The sequence below is a fragment of the Rutidosis leptorrhynchoides genome, chromosome 8, assembly GCF_046630445.1.
Source record: "Rutidosis leptorrhynchoides isolate AG116_Rl617_1_P2 chromosome 8, CSIRO_AGI_Rlap_v1, whole genome shotgun sequence".
Taxonomy (NCBI): domain Eukaryota; kingdom Viridiplantae; phylum Streptophyta; class Magnoliopsida; order Asterales; family Asteraceae; genus Rutidosis; species Rutidosis leptorrhynchoides.
This window is the reverse complement of record NC_092340.1, coordinates 58,539,611-58,556,370: the sequence shown is the minus strand read 5'-3', so window position 1 is coordinate 58,556,370 and position 16,760 is coordinate 58,539,611. Positions and strand designations below refer to the sequence as shown.

The following is a 16,760-nucleotide window of genomic DNA, read 5'->3' as shown; positions in this document are numbered from 1 at the left end:
AACCATAAACTCTAAAACCTAAACCCTATACATTAAACCCTAAACCCTATATCTAAACCCTAAACACTAAACCCTAAACCATAAACGATATAACCCTAAACCCTAAACTCTATACCATAAATTCTAAAAACTAAACCCTAAACTCTAAAGCCTAAACTCTAAACTCTAAACTCTATAACCTAAATCCTAAACACTAAACCGTAAACCCTATACACTAAATCCTAAACCCTAAACTCTAGAGCATAAATTCTAAAATCTTAACCCTAAATCCTAAACTGTAAAACATAAACCGTAAACCCTAAATAGCAATTCCTAAACCTTAAACCATTAACATGTAATAACTAAAACTAACTAACAATTGAACCTTTCATAACCAAACAATTAAACCATTGATAATCGATTCGAACTAATAGTGGAAATCGATGGCTTTGTTACCTGCAAATCGTTTGTTTTCGCTTACCCTCTGTAATTGGGCGAAGTCCAAGTTGATTCGGTTTCATAATCCTTTTTTTGTCCCTAATCAAGCACACATCGCGTTCCTAAAACCTAAATCAAACTCAATAAAAGAACCGAATAATAAAATGGCCCAATAAACCACCCGACCCCTTACATCTGTAACAGTCACAATGGTATTGTTGAAGCTTGCTTGAACATGAATAAGTCATTTTTTTTGTATTCTACGTGCAATCTTGCGTGAACCAAGACATCCATTCAAGATATTTTTTTTTAATATAAAATAACATATTTTCATGAATAAATTGACCTCCCCGAATTTAAGTATGAAAAATATGTTAATTAAGGCTTTCGAATAAATGTTTAAAATTCTATTAATTTTAAAATTTCTTCCGTTCTATATTAATTCTTGTTTTGACTTTGGAGGTCTTTTATTTTCAAATTTGAATTTTTAAGTATTTTTATTTGTATTAAATATTATTTGATAAAATTTATATCATTGAATTAATTTTTTAGTGTATTTTTACCGGTGTAACGTTCATCACATATTATTATCAAAAAATAATTTAGAGTGAATGTTGGAATAAATGACTTTTAAAGTTAAAATTAAAAATTAATGATATGAAAGTTCAAAATAAAGTATTGGATAAACGGGAATAAAGGAAATGTTTATGAGAGAAAATCTGTTTTAATGCACTTGTAAATATAAATTTTTACTCCAATATAATTGTACATATATGTGTTCGGATGTACTGACCCGTTTCGACACATACATAAAGTAACCACATGTGTTAATTTCCCTGTATAAATATACATCAAACTAATCACATTAGCCTAGATTAGAAAATGATATAATGAAACTATTGTTGTGGCATGTACCCAAATTGACCTGCTAACCCTAAGCCGCTGGCTGCCTGCCCATTTCACCACCTGAAATTACACTTGATACATGTATAAGATATATTTAATGATACTGAACAACTTACTCATGTAAACCTCGAGTTAAAAGCAAATGAGTCTTCCACTTCTCTCGCAAAAATTTAGAAGTCTTTCTTGCTTGATTATGACATGATTTAGTCACATACGATGGCTCTTGACAGGTTCCTGGAGGAACGTGAATGGTTACGTTGACCTCCATGTAAATACTGGACCCACAAATAGTTCTCCATGTCCTGCTCGTTTCCTTTATTCGGGGCTGTTTGTACATTCAAAAAAAATAAGTACAATTTTTTTTTTGAAACATCAAATACATTCAAATTAAAATCATTATACACCAAAATCACCCATCTGTTCTAATATAAACTATCTACTTAGACCATGTACCTACAGATTCATCAGTCTTCATAAACTAATTAATTGCAAGTAGCAATTCTTGATCTTTGGCATACACAACTAAAGCAAAACTCACTAAATACACTAAAATACCCACACTGTTTTCATTATAACCCACAACAATGCATCTATATAAAACTTTTAAAAATCCATTATTGATTACATAAAAATCACTTAAAAATCCACAAATAAATCCATTATTTAAATCACTTAAAAATAAATAACTGATCACAATCTAAAGAGATGTTTCCAGTCTTAAGTACGGTAATGAATAATCAATTGATTACATTATAAGTGATTTAAATAAAAATGCAGGTCTGCGTAAAAGGTTGTTTGGAGACGAATGAAAAACCAAAAAGGTAGAAATGGAACAAAAGACATTATACTCCGTAGTAAAAAGCGCCAGCGTTGTTTCATATCGAGTATTTAATGATATTCTTTAACGTGCTTCTACACAATCTAAATCATTAATTCAATCAAAGATGACATGTTCCAGATACAGAATAATGTTACATAACATGTAACTACTATTTGAGCATCATGTGTATATTACATTTTTTTTTTTTTTTTTTGAAAGGCAAATTCACAACACTCATTAACACGAATATTTACAATCACGTATATGTTCCAGGTGGGACTTGAACCCTCAACCTCTTGGTTAGAGGGCAACCACGATACCGCTGGACCAAAGACCCTTTGGTTGTATATTACATTTACTGTATATTACATTTTACGTGAAGCAATAGCTTAAAACAATAACGATCGCGCGCAGTAACACTGATAGTGCTCCAAATGAACATATATTTAGGCACAATATCCTTTCAATATGTAAAGCTTTTAGTTGAAATTGTTCTATTTTTATGTAATATTCGTTTAAATAAATAAGTGCCAAGACAAAAGAAGAAAATGACGATTTGAAGACGCAAATGACCAAAAAGCTCAAATGTACAAGATATAATTCAAGTGGTTCAATTTATTGATGAGAAACGTCCAAAAATGATAAGAGTACAAGCCACAAAACGCAAAGTACAAGATATTAAATAGTACGCAAGGACGTTCGAAAATCTGGAACCGGGACATGAACCAACTTTCAACGCGCGACGCAACGTAGCTAAAATGACAAGTCAACTATGCACATAAATATAATATAATATATAAATATTTCTTAAAATTATATATATATATATATATATATATATATATATATATATATATATATATATATATATATATATATATATAATAAAACGTCGGCAAAACTAGAAAACAAAGTGATTGGGCTGGATCCAGCTGGCCATGCGATCGCATGGCCAGGATGCCTAAAATCCATGCGATCGCATGGAGGGAAAATCCTGGCCAAATCTATAAATCGAGCAGTTTTTGGACGAATTTAACACACACCTTTTTCTTTTCCTTCATATATATATATATATATATATATATATATATATATATATATATATATATATATATATATATATATATATATATATATATATATATATATATATATATATATATATATATATATATATATATATATATAATTTAAAGTTTAATTTTAAGTTAATAATAATAAGGTTATTTTAAGAATGTTTTACGGGTTTTAAGTCGAAATTCTGTCCGTGCAACGCTACGCGATTAATCACCACTGTAAGCTATGTTCTTCCTTTTTAAATTAATGTCTCGTAACTAAGTTATTATTATGCTTATTTGAGCCAAAGTAATCGTGATGTTAGACTAAAAATTAAGATTGGGTTATTAGATTTTGTACCATAATTAAGGTTTGGAAAAAAGACCGACACTTGTGAACATTGGACTATTGACTATTAATAGGTAGGGGGTATTGTCTAATTGAACGACAACTCATTGGAACCTGTCGAACCTATCTTCAAATTAGTTAATCTAATAATTATTAAAATGATTATGTATGTCCTATTTAGTGACGTTTATACGACATCTTTTACGATCATTTAATTAATTATTTGGGTTGGGTAATTGATTATTCATTCTGATCAAGTGGGTAAATTAATATTCATATCTCATTAAAACATGGGTGGATTACATACAAGGATAATTGGTGTAGTTGTTAACAAAGTATTAAAACCTTGGATTACACGCAGTCGATAACCTGGTGTAATTATTAACAAATTATTAAAATCTTGTTACAGTTCGAATCCCTAATTAGTTGGAATATTTGACTTCGGGAATAAGGTTAATTTGACGAGCATTTTATAATTATGACCGATGGACTATTATGGACAAAAACCAGATAGGTATCAAATAAACCAGGACAAAAGACAATTAACTCGGGTAACAATTAATTAAAATCAAAACGTCAAACATCATGATTACGGAAGTTTAAATAAGCATAATACTTTTATTTCATATTTCATCGTACCTTTATTTACTGTCATTTTAATTACTGCAATTTACTTTATTGCAATTTAAATTCTGTCATTTATATTATTGTCATTTATCTTTACGCTTTATTTAAAATCGACAAACCGGTCATTAAATGGTAAAACCCCCTTTTATAATAATATTACTACTTATATATATATATATATATATATATATATATATATATATATATATATATATATATATATATATATATATATATATATATATATATATATATATTTATATAAAAATATAGCGTTAAACTCAGCTAACTCCCTGTGAAACGAACCGGACTTACTAAAAACTACACTACTCTACGATTAGGTACACTGCCTATAAGTGTTGTAGTAAGGTTTAGGTATATTCCATAAATAAATAAATAAAACTTGTGTAATTTGTATCATATTTTGTAGTATTTTGCAGTAAAAATAATAACTATTTCGTATACGCTGCTGCACACATCAAGTATTTTTGGCGCCGCTGTCGGGGAACGCCGAAGCAAAACGCTATAAAAAAGAGATTTTTATTAAGTTTTAATTTCTTTTTGTAAAAATACGTTTTAAATATTAAAAATACAAAAATATAAAAAGAAAAAATGAAATATATATATTTTTAAAAGTTTGTTTAAAATATAAAGTTTTTCTATTTCTATTTTATTTTTTAAAAATTAAGTTTTTATTTATTTTATATAAATAAATTAAAAACAGAAAAAAAAAAATCGGGCCACTACATTGTAGCAGCCCAATATTTGAACTGGATCCGCAGGTCATGCGACCGCATGACTTTATAACTAACACTCCATGCGATCGCATGGAGTGACTTGACAGGCCTGAAACATTGGATCCGTCGAATTAGGGTTGTACCACTTCACAATTGAGAACCCGGAGGATATTCAAGGACAATTCAGAGATCCTGAACCACTAATCATTCCTCCGGAATCACAAATTACACATCCAGAGATTGTTGGGGAAGAAACCATTAAATCAGAATCCTCTAGTGATTCAGATTCAACAAATTCAATTATGGAAGTAACAGAACCTCTAAGTATGGAAGACCGAATGAGAGCCACACGCACGGGCCAAGGTCAAGCCATTATTAAGCCAGATATTAATGCGCCAGATTATGAAATCAAGGGACAAATCCTACACATGGTAACTAATCAATGCCAATATAGTGGTACGCCAAAAGAAGATCCAAACGAACATCTTCGTACCTTTAATAGGATCTGTACTCTATTTATCTATCTCATATTATTTCCCTGGACTTTAAAGGGAGAAGCCAAAGATTGGTTAGAATCGTTACCTGAAGGGGCGATTGATACATGGGATGTCTTAGTTGAAAATTTTCTTAAACAATTCTTTCAGGCATCTAAAGCCGTGAGACTTCAAGGAGAAATTGTTACGTTCGTGCAGAAGCCAAATGAAACTTTATATGAAGAGTGGACAAGATTTGGAAAGTTATTGAGAGGATGTCCACAACATGGTTTAGACACTTATCAAATAGTACAAATATTCTACCAAGGATGCGACATCACTACAAGAAAAGACATCGATATAGCAGCTGGTGGTTCCATTATGAAGAAAACCGCAACTGAAGCTCACAAGAATATTGATAACACAGCCTCCCACTCTCATGAGTGGCATCAAGAAAAAGATTTTTTTCATTCATCTAAAGCGGCTAGAGCCGATTCTAGCCATGACTTTGATTCCGTTTCCGCAAAAATAGATGCTTTCGAAAGACGAATGGAAAAGATGAATAAAGATATTCACGCAATACGAATCAGTTGTGCGCAATGCGGTGGACCACACTTAACGAAAGATTGCCACATTGAGCAAACAATGGAACAACGTGAGAATGTTTCCTACATGAACCAAAGGCCGGAAAATAATTATCAAAATAATTATCAACCGCCAATGCCAAACTTCAATCGAAATCAAAACATTCTTTACAATCCAAATAGACCCAACAATAACTCGTATAACCAACAAGGTCTGAATAACCAACCAACCCAAAACAACACTTTCAATCAACAAAAACCTAGATTGTATAAACCACCACAATAAATCGAAGAGAAAAAGTCAAATCTGGAAGAAATGATGGCAAAGCTAATGGAATCTCAAACACAATTTATTACATCTCAAACCCAAATAAATGAGAGGTTTGATCAGTCATTAAGAACTCAACAAGCTTCCATTTTGAATCTAGAAAAACACGTAGGTACTCTTGCTAGCATGATGAGTGAGAGGGAACAAGGAAAGCTACCGAGTAATACTAAAGTAAATCCTCGGAATGAGAATGTTAATATGGTGTCAACAAATTCTGAAAAACCAGCATCAGAAGATGGGAAGGTTTTAGATGTGAGTAACAATGAAGAAGTTACGCCACCACCACCACCCGAGTATGTAAAGCCAGTGGTGGCACCATACAGACCACCCATCCCGTTTCCAAGAAAAGGAGTTGAGTATGAGCAAGTAATATGAAACGACCCGTCCATATTACTATAAACGCAGTACGTTATTCATTGGTCCCATAGCGAGGTATTTGACCTCTATATGATACGTTTTAGAAAAATATTGCATTCATTTCATAAAAAGCACACCATTATTATACATAATGCATGTTTTAAACAAGTGGGCGATTATTTAAGAAATAATCCCCATGATACATCGGTTTCCAAATACTACACACGTGACATAACAATCGAATATAATACATGACAAAGGTTTTATTGAATGCAACACTTCATTTAAACAAAAGCATGAGACTCCATGCACAGCTTGCTCAGATAATGCAACAGCGGAAGACTTTCTTAAGGACCTGAGAATAAATATGCTTAAACAGTCAACATAAAGGTTGGTGAGATATATAGGTTTAGCATCGATATAAATATAGACCACAAGATTTTCATAGTTATAAATATATGTACACTCGCAAGTGTATATACGTTGTTGAGCGCTTCGGTAACCATACTTAAACATTAATGTGGCATATTCCCTTTATTATGAAATCTCCCTACACTGTACCAAGTGTAGTAAAAATGAAGTACTATGCAACCGTTTACGATACTAGAGCGACTAGCCCGGTTGGGGTTGTCAAACCCGATAGATCTATCAATAGGATTCGCGTATACATGTTCTTACAACATGTAAATATTAGTTACCAAGCTATTAGGGAAGATATGCAAAGTGGTACAACTCAACGTAGAATATGTTTTTAGTACTTGTGTCTATTTCGTAAAACAGTTATAAAACAGCGTATGTATTCTCATCCTAAAATATTTTAGAGTTTAAAAATGGGACTATATACTCACGGTAGTAAAAGTATATTAATAATAAGTTTTCAACTTATTAAAAATATGACCGTCGTCCTTGGATTCACGAACCTATAACAATAATAACGATTCAGATAATAATAGACATATGAATAAAATAAAGCAAGTTCATAGAATACTTATATAATAATTTTTAACATTTTATGTTAGTAGTCCATTGTTAGTAGTCATTTGTTAGTAGTCCAAAATAGTCCGAAAAGTCCAACAGTCCAATAATCGGTATATATATATATATATATATATATATATATATATATATATATATATATATATATAATCTTAGAATTACCCCCACGGCGTATTGTGTACGTATTGTCTTGCATCAATCCAGAGACGTATTGTATATGTATTGTCTTAGAATTAACTAAGACGTATTGTGTACGTATTGTCTTAGGATTTATCAAAACGTATTGTGCACGTATTGTCATGGAACGTACCAAGATTATTATATATATACAATCTCGAAATTAATCAAGATTATAATATTTTGTTATACTAATGATATCATGTCCAAATATATATAGGATATAGGAAAAGTTAACAAGGATATGGTTAATATAGTTTTTATAATATAAATTTCGTCCATACCACGTTAATTTTAGCAGATTTTGTTTTGTTCGCCAAATATTCATTACAACTCCGTTTAAAGTGAATCAAATTGCTATGGATTCCTTAAGAAGTCAATTTTACAAAACCAATTATAAAAGTTCATCCTAAGTAGTAATTTTTAGAGCTTTACCCTCTTTTTGTGTCGGTGGACAGATTTGGAAAAATCCCGGCATCCACCCAATATATGATTTTTGATAAAATACTTCCACTTTTTCTAAAATCATGAAAAAAATACTGGAAGTCTTATTTACATATATTAACATATTTCCAAAGTCTTAGACTCGAACTCAAAGTCTACGATAGGTTTTTAATTCCCAACCCAAAACAGCCCGCTTTTTACTGAATGTAGATTAAAGGATATATGTTAAGTTTCAAGGTGTTCTTCATATGTACAAGTTATAAGTTCTTATATTAACTTAATATAACATCATAATACATATAAATAAGTGTTATTAGAGTTAAGTTAGAAAGATTAGATTAGTTTTTCAAACAAGTTTAGAATCAACTAAACTATGTTCTAGTTTATAAACTCTTATATAGATAGCTATAAACATATAAATTGAACAAGAGTTGAAGTAGAGTTTTTACCTCAAGTTTAGAATGTAAAGTTGCTGGAAAGAATTAGTAGAATAAAACTTGAGAGAGTTCTTACAAGTGTGCGAAAATTGAAAGTAAAATTTGGAAAATGAATGTGTAAAAATGAGTTAGAAATGGTGCTTATTTATAGGCTTGAAAATTTGGCTTTTAGTGAAAATAACTAAGATAAGTTAAAATGTATTAAGTCATGGATGACATATTAAATTGATTAGGTCATGGATGACATATTACACAAATAATTGCAGATTTCTATTGGTATATACCAATAGTAAATACTTCTAGAAGTTGTGTATAATACGGGTAAAAATACCGTATGAATGGAAGTAGAATTCTTGAGAAAATTGAACAGAAATACAAGTATAGCCATCCTTTATATGTATTGGTATATTATAAAGTGTATTCAATACTTGTAAGGATGTATTTACACTCGTAATACATTATATGTAAATACATTTTAACATAAGTTAATTACGTCGTTTAAATAGTAACATATATATTGTTCAAAAACTCTTTAAATTAGTAGTATGAAAATATATATATAATACTTTGTTAATATACTTAATGAGATATTTAATTATCATATTTTCAAGTTAAATATATATAAATCCATATATATATACAATAATTAAACAATTAAACAATTAAATCAAGTTATGACGTTCGTGAATCGTCGGAATAAAAGGGTGAACAAAAGCTTGTGTAAAACTATTTTCGGAGGTTCAAAATTTATTAAAAATTCATTGCTTATCAAGTCGGAATTATATAAAGATTAAGTTTAAATTTGGTCGAAAATTTCCGGATCGTCACAGTACCTACCCGTTAAAGAAATTTCGTCCCGAAATTTGATCGAGGTCGTCATGGCTAACAATAAGAATGTTATTATGATGAATATAAGTTGATTCATAGGGTTTTATCATGATTGAGAAATATGGATAAAATAATTCGATTACTCGAAACGTATGAGTGAAGCTATCGTAAAAGAGTGAAATAAGAAAATAGGGATTCGTCTTATCTTTTGACGTCATCACGGTTGATCTCAGGATTAAATAAAATCTTTGTAATCTATATTGGATTTGATTCTTCGGTGATTAAGGAAATTATGATCCTCTTCGATTTAATGCGATGATTCATCTCGATTTTTCTGTCGAATATTTCACTATAAATCCACCTCCTTCGTTTCCTTTTAATTCACACCTTCTATTCTTTCTCCCTCAATTCTTACTTTAAAATTATTCGTCAATATGCTTCATCCAGTGCTGATTCTCGATATACTCCTCACTTTCATATCTGTCGTTCTTCTTTTTCATCTACCTCCGGAAGAATCTATTTACTTCTACTATACTCTTGGTTTTATAGTGTTTTTAGTTCTCCCGTGTTTTTATATTGCTATATGCATCGATATATACGGTTTATAGTTTCTGGGTTGTTGTTGGGTTTTATACCTTCCCTTATATTTCGATGTCCCTGCTTCTGTCTTCTATAATCATTGTCATCCCCAATTAATGCTCTCTTTTATTTGCTGCGATTTATACCCCAATTTCTATTTCGGAGTTTTTGTCCTTTCGTTTCTTCTTCTTACGATTAAGCACCGCTTGTAATGGTCCAGAATTCGCATATATGAATTTCGGAATGAACATTGTTAATGTTCTAAGAAGAAAATTGTAATGGCACGATCTTGACTTGTCAAATTACTAGAATACCTCGGAAAAGGCCGAATCATCAAGAAATATTTTCTTGATATTTTAGAGGTTAAAGAGAATACAAGAGTCGTGTAACATAGCACATGATGACGTTATGATCTGTGAATCATCACGTTCCATTTAGAAACTCAGCATGACTTACTGTAATATAATCACGTTGATCAAGTGTCATTATATTATAATAGTTCATGCTTCAGTTCCCAACACTACTTCAAAAATATTCCTATTTTAAATTCGAAAGTTTCAGAATTTAGAAACTAAAATATTTTCTTTTATGATGTAATACAGACAGCGCGAAGAGGTAAATGATTTCAGATAAGAATAATTATGGAAATATCTTCAGAAATATGGAGGATATTTATAATGAAAGATACGATGATATCTTAGAATTTCTAATATCAGAGGATGATGAAGAATATTGTCCGTAAGGGTTTAGAGTCAGGAGCAAGGTATTCGATAATGACTTCAACAGACACGGAATCATTTGGATTCTTTGAAGGTAGATTTCGTCCTTGTGATTTATCCACAGTCTTCTTCATGGTTTGCTCAATCCGTATTTTTCAGTACCAAATCTCCTCTTTTTCTGAGCTTTGCCAACACACTACTCTTTATCATCAAACTTTTTACTGTTAAGGTCGTTTATAGTTTTTGCTGCTTCATCAGCATTTCGAGAACTAGTTCGCAGTTTAGGGTGTTTTTCAGAAACTTCACATTCAAAGTATATAAGTCCAGAAGATAGACACATATAATTGTTGGCGTAGACATGCTGCGAGATTTCAAAATACTGATTGCTAATTCCCGATGATTCGTATGGCAATTCTCGTTACAAGATGCAGATGAGTAAATGATGGGGTTTTGATAAATATAAAGATTTTTCAGAAAGTCAAGGATCAATGAAGTTGTTAATAAGTTTACTGCTAATGTGATGAGATATGAAAGGTTCCCCGGTAATAATGATGAAGGGGTAATCATTATAATAAGGCTTATTCAAATGAACAATTAAAGTTGGTTTGCTGGAGCTGTGACAAAACCGTCTATTTTTAGAAGGGATTGAAAAGTTATTTTAGCTAGTAAATGCCAAAAGGTCTGACATGGATATGTGTTAAATTATGACTTTGGTTTCAAGAGTTTTTTAGGTACGTAACTGTGGATAACATGTGGTTGGATTATCATATTGATTGTTCATTATTTGAAGTGTCTTCAGGTATTTCGAAGGGCTTGATCACAGATTATAATCGTTAATATACATACGATGTTCTAACACAGTTTTTAAGTCAAAGTATAGCTTTGAAAGATGTAAGAATCTAAGAGTGATGATACCGGTTATATCTTGAATTGAATTCGGCGATTTCAAAATCAGAATATGTAATTAGATTTTTGAATGAGTATGGTTGTTTTGATTTCTATAAAAGAATGTATATTGTTGTGAAACTAGGGAGTATAATGGATGATTTGCTGAATCAGATTCGAAGAATGTAACATATTAATTTTGAATTTATATATCTCTCGGGTATTACCTACCCGTTAAAAAAATGTCACAATTAATATTTTGTACAAAAGAATTTTATTACAGTCTTTATGGAAATATATGTGTATATTTCTTCAGATGTAATATAGATTTAATGAGTTAATATTAAATTAAACTCATTTGATTTATGGTTAAGGCTAGGATAGATAATTTCTAAACTTTAGAAATTACATAATCGTCGTAGAATGTTTTCCCAATGAAGTTATGAATCAATACTTCATCGTTGTGGTATTCCTTAGTATCTACAGGGCGTATGACGTCAATGCTCATGGGACAGATTGTGAAGTTGAGGTTTGCGATGCGGTTGTTGTTGGTGGTGGTAATGGTACTGTTGATGTTGTTGATGGTGGTACTAGTTATGTTGCTGGTGCTGCTGCTGGTGTTTGTAACCTTTGCACCATATTCTCCAAAGCCACTACCCGAGCGCGAAGCTCGTTGACTTCTTCTATTACACCGGGGTGATTGTCGGTTCGGACGAGTGGATAAATAAGATCTAGAATTTGGTGTAGTATATAATCGTGATGAAATACTCTGGAAATGAGAGAGAAAATGGTGTTTCGGACAGGTTCGCTGGTAAGTGCTTCAGGTTCTTCGCCAAGAGGGCAATGTGGTGGATGGAAAGGATCTCCTTCTTCTTGTCTCCAATGATTAAGGAGGCTACGAACCCATCCCCAATTCATCCAGAATAGATGATGACTGATTGGTTGATCCATTCCAGTCACACTGCTTTCGAAGCTTGAGTGGGATTCCATTTCGGAATCCGAGGAACTTGAACTGATGATGAATTCCATTTCGTACGATTTGATAAAGGATTTTTCGATACGAAATGATTTTTCGGCTATCGGGTGGTATTCTAACTACATAGAATATCTATATATATATATATATATATATATATATATATATATATATATATATATATATATATATATATATATATATATGTGTCAAAAGATTTCATAGATTACGGAGGAATTTACAGAATATGTCAGGCAAAGTTTACGGTAATAGATACGATAAGATATGATTTAGCAGATACGCTATGATATGAATTTTGTCTATACACTATTCATGCAATCAATGCAGCAAGACGTGTCTAGACTAAGAATGATAAGCAGGTAATTTTCTAAGGATGATAAGTAGGTAATTTTCGACACAAATGATAAGCAAAACTTTTGACATGCTGACGTTAAAGCTAAGGGGTATATAATACTATTAAATTTAGCAGGAAAATACTATTAAATACGATACATTTTTACACAAGATATTTATTTATTTAGAGAATGGATATACTTAAACCTTGCTACAACACTTATAGGCAGTGTACCTAATCGTACAGTAGTGTAGTTTTTAGTAAGTCCGGTTCGTTCCACAGGGAATCTTTTTAAACAAAGCTTAACGCTATATTAGTTTACTTTTATAAAAATACAAATATATATATAAGTAATATTATTATTATAAAGGGGGGTTTTTACCGTTTAATGACCGGTTTGTCGATTTTAAAACTTTAGTCGCAGTTAAAACCAAATGTAAAATAATAAATAAAAGACTTAATTTAAAGCGTAAAGTTTACGATAATGAAATTGCGAATAATAAAAGTGCGATAAAATAAACTTGCGATAATTAAAAAGTACGATAATTAAAAGTGCAATTAAATACAATAACAATAAAAATGCGATAATTAGAAGTGCAATTAAATATAAAATAAAGGAAATTAAATATGAAATAAAAGAATTATGCTTATTTAAACTTCCGTAATCATGATGTTTGACGTGTTGATTTTAGTTTTATGCTCATGGGTTAATTGTCCTTTGTCCTGGATTATTTAATATGTCCGTCTGGTTTTTGTCCATAACAGTCCATCAGTCATAAATATAAAGTGCGAGTGTCCTCGTCAAATTATCCTTATACCCGAAGTTAAATATTCCAACTAATTGGGGACTTAAACTGTAACAAGATTTTAATACTTTGTTTAATAATTACACCAGGATGTCGACTGAGTGTAATCCAAGGTTTTAATATTTTGTTATCAATTATACCAAGTGTCCTTGTACATAATTTCACCCCTGTTTTAATTATTCTGGTGGCTATTAATCCATTCCCGTGTCCGGTTAAATGAACGATTATTCGTACATATAAATACCCCGCCCATCGTGTCCGATCGAGTGTATATGGTAATTTATAGGAACGCCCAATTTTAAATCTTTATATTAACATTAACAAACTATCATTTAGTTAAACAAATATAAAGCCCATTAATAGCCCATAGTCTAATTTCCACAAGTGTCGTTCTTTTATCCAAACCTCAATTATGGTACAAAGCCCAATTACCCAGTTTTAGTAATTAGCCCAACATCATGATTACTTCGGATTAAATAAGCATAATAATAACTTAGCTACGAGACATTAATGTAAAAAGGTTGAACATAACTTACAATGATTAAAAATAGCGTAGCATTACACGGACAGAATTTCGACTTACACCCTTACAACATTCGCTAACATACCCTTATTATTAGGATTAAAATTAAAATTAAAATATAAATTATATATATATATATATATATTTTACGTATATAGATAGAGAGAATGATATATGATGGATCAAAAATGCTCATAATTCGGTTGGCTTTATAGGGAGTTTCAAAGTTTGGGGCTCCGCGACTCGCGGCACTTTTGGCCTTCAAACTCCGCGAGTCGCGGAGTTTGAAATTACAGCTCACCCATTTTGGAGTCTCTCTTGCCGACGGTTTATTTATAAATATAATATATATATATATAATTAATATAATTAATTATATATTATATTATATTTATATACATAGTTAACTTGTACTTTTTAGTCCGTTGCGTCGAGCGTTGAGAGTTGACTCATGTCCCGGTTCCAGATTTTCGAACGTCCTTGCGTACAATTTAATATCTTGTACTTTGCGTTTTGAATCTTGTACTCTTGTAATTTCGAGACGTTTCTTATCAATAATTGGAACCTCTTTGATTGTCTTTTGTACTTTTGAGCTTTTTGGTCGTTTGCTTCTTCAATTCGTCGAATCTGTCTTTTGTCTTCACCTTTTATTATTTAAACGAATATCACTTGTAAATAGAACAATTGCAACTAAAAGCTTGTCTTTCTTGAGGAATAATGCTATGAAATATATGTTCGTTTTTAGCATTATCAAATATTCCCACACTTGAGCGTTGCTTGTCCTCAAGCAATATCGTCTTGAAATACTAGAATCACTTCTTTATTCTTCACACTTTGTACATCAGTGATTTCTATACGGCGGTATAAACAATGGTAGTAACGATATGGTTTACAGTCCCACATGACTATAAAAATTTAGATCCATTAAGGAAATTGGATCTTTATGAAAACATTTGATCTTTTGAAAATTAAATCTAGTTTTTTACCCTAGATAAGTTTTCCGGAATAACCCTTCACCGGTGTTTGCAAAATATTTTTGTGGGTTTGGTGGGTTTCAGATTTGAAAATTTTAGCTCAAAACTTGCGGTTTTGTGTCACCCACTTGCTAACCTTGTATTTGGAAAGCAACACGTACAGTTTACTTGTCCCGTATATTACCATTCGGTAAACTACATTTCGGTTGTAAAGGAAAGCGTTGAACAAGCAACTGTTAAGGCAATGTTCCCTGACATGCTTTTAATTATGGTCTATAACATGTCGGACGCAATTACTATCCTTGGTAGGAGCAATAGTAAAGCTCACCCTTATGATTTTTCGGTCTGGCACAAGGTCCTGTCTTTGACCATGCTATGCAACCACCGTTCTTACGGTTGACACCCGATTTAGTTCAGGTGACCTAATGAATTCCAGGTGAATTCCTAGGATTTTACGATCAATGGTAATGAACGCACTGAAAATGGGGTTTTCAGAAAATAAATCGGTTTATAATTTTGATCAAAATATTTTATCGTTCAAGCTCGAGTTTAGATATCATTGAATTCCATGAGTTTGTAATTCTCAATCTTTAAGGTCAATCTCAAGGATTGAGTTATATCAGGCTTAAAAGCTGATTTTTGATCTTTTAAGGAGATTATCCTTTCTGGGAATCTGATTCATTAGTCTTATCAAGCTAATTTGCATGGTGCCCCCCATTGTACGAGATAAATCCTTCTCATGGTTAGGATAAATCTGACCACTTGGCGACCCTGTTTAATGCTGAGGTCCGTGGATTTCCTGCTGATTTTAGTGATGACTTTTCTAGATTTTTCGTCAACCTACAGCTGGTCTGGACGACAACTTCATGACCTAAATCAAGAAGCGCATTTCTTTTTCGGAAGACTTTACTTCCTTTTAATGATGGAATTGATTCATCGTGTAGATCCATCTCTTCTTTTCTTTCATCGGGTAAAATTGTTTAGTTTAGTCCAAAGCCAAAGTATTTTTAGTTATTTGTTACAGATATATGTGACATATGTTTTGAATAACTTGGAGAATTTTCCCACACTTGGCTTTTATTTTCCTTTTTATCGTCCTCTATTCCATTTTAAATGAATTTTAACATTTTGGTTTGTTTCTCAATTTATGTCCTTTCCGAGGTTACAATAATTTCGGTGTTAAAACCTAGTTTTATCGTTCATAAATATGTATAAACATGATTTTGAGTTCATTTAATTGAAAATTTTTAAAAATTTTACTAGAATTGGGTAGTCAGTATATAAGACTAGGGCTGTTCTTTATTATCAGAGAGCACTAGATTCTAATACAACTACTGCTTTACTAGTATTTTTAATGGTAACCAAGTGTTTAAGATAAAAATTATATAATCCGAAAGAATTTAACCCC

At 31.4% G+C, this 16,760-nt stretch overlaps 1 long non-coding RNA gene across 1 annotated transcript in view; it reads right to left on the bottom strand.

The window, feature by feature from the left end:
* Window positions 1–1,210: 1,210 nt before the first annotated feature.
* The window catches only part of LOC139862485 (uncharacterized), a 49,672-nt gene continuing 34,122 nt past the window's right edge, over window positions 1,211–16,760 (bottom strand). The window contains exon 3 of the long non-coding RNA XR_011764199.1: window positions 1,211–1,648. This is a non-coding gene — a long non-coding RNA (uncharacterized lncRNA). The remainder of the gene's footprint in view (window positions 1,649–16,760) is intronic.